Source organism: Mastomys coucha, unplaced genomic scaffold (assembly GCF_008632895.1).
Source record: "Mastomys coucha isolate ucsf_1 unplaced genomic scaffold, UCSF_Mcou_1 pScaffold20, whole genome shotgun sequence".
Lineage (NCBI taxonomy): Eukaryota > Metazoa > Chordata > Mammalia > Rodentia > Muridae > Mastomys > Mastomys coucha.
Genome location: NW_022196903.1, coordinates 56,996,248 through 56,997,535, shown reverse-complemented (window position 1 = coordinate 56,997,535; position 1,288 = coordinate 56,996,248). Strand labels below are relative to the sequence as shown.

Here is a 1,288-nt window from a genome sequence, read left to right as displayed (position 1 = left end):
ACGCACGCACGCACACACACACATTAAACAATAACCAGAGAATAATAATGAGTTTAGATTGGTTGTCTGTCAAAGAAAAGTGACCTGTATTAAAAACAATTTCAGTGTTGGAAATTCTTAAAAATTTGTTGTGTGTAGCTGTCTTTTACTTTTTCTTGTGTGTGTGTGTGTTTGTGTGTGTGTGTATGTGTGTGCCTGCGTGTGTCCATCTCATCATGAATATTTTTAAGAGGACAACTTGCTTCAGTCTGTTTGGTCCTTTCACTATATGGATTCCAAGGATTGCATTCCGGTGTTAAGCATGGTCACCAGTTTTTACACTGAGCCATTTTGGCAGCTCCAAATTCTGTGATTTTTACAGTTGTGAAGCTTGTTATATTTTGTAAATATATTCATGTTCAACATAACTCACTGGTATAATACACATCGAGCATTTGGGCATGCTGTTAATGTCATGCAATATAATCAGAAGTTTGTATTTTGTACGTTAATGTTACAGATTAAATCATTTATATGTGCATTTTATACATATATGTATCCTACAATATTGTCAAAAAATATAAGAAGCTTATTTTATCTCAGACTCTGAAGAATCTTTATTGAAATATTGCTGAATCTATTCTCTATATTAAAATAAATAGGCAAAATGACTTTCTATTAGTAAGAATCCTTGGGCTAGTATATTGATTCATGCAAGTTATGCATCTTATTCATGAACAAACATTGTTAATAATTAACAAATATTAATAATTTCAAGGGCACAAGTAGAACAAATTATATTTTTCCCTTCAGGATTCTCAACCCATCAAGAACAACATTCAAAAATGTGCATTTCACAGTTGGCGAATGACCTTATGGATAGACCATCTTAATACCTACACCATTTCTTAAATGAATGTAACCTGTTCTCTGTGGACTGAGAATGAAGTCACCTACTCAAGTCAAATAAGCTTTGACCATAGCAGGAAGTCTGTATCCAAAAATCGAGCCTACAATTCATTTCTTGGTGCAGCAGAACTATCAACTCTCAGCTTAGCTACGATGGAGGTAAAATTCTTTGGTGATGTGAGGGTCATCGAAATACAGCCTTATTACAATGAAACCCAATGTCTAAAAATTGTTCTTATTTTTGGCTTGTACCACAGTAAGAGCCAAGATTTTAAATTCTACTAAATACAAAACAAAAAGACTTTATATATTCATGTTCATTTAAGAAAATACTAGTAGTGATGTATTATTTTTAAGTATACAGTTAATATGTTTGGAGTTATTTAAAATTCATATTGAG

General features: G+C 32.3%; 1 long non-coding RNA gene across 1 annotated transcript in view; it reads left to right on the top strand.

Moving 5' to 3' along the window:
• The window catches only part of LOC116098154, a 72,835-nt gene extending 71,861 nt beyond the window's left edge, over positions 1 to 974 (top strand). The window contains exon 3 of the long non-coding RNA XR_004121725.1: positions 793 to 974. This is a non-coding gene — a long non-coding RNA (uncharacterized LOC116098154). The remainder of the gene's footprint in view (positions 1 to 792) is intronic.
• The last annotated feature ends 314 nt before the right edge of the window (positions 975 to 1,288 follow it).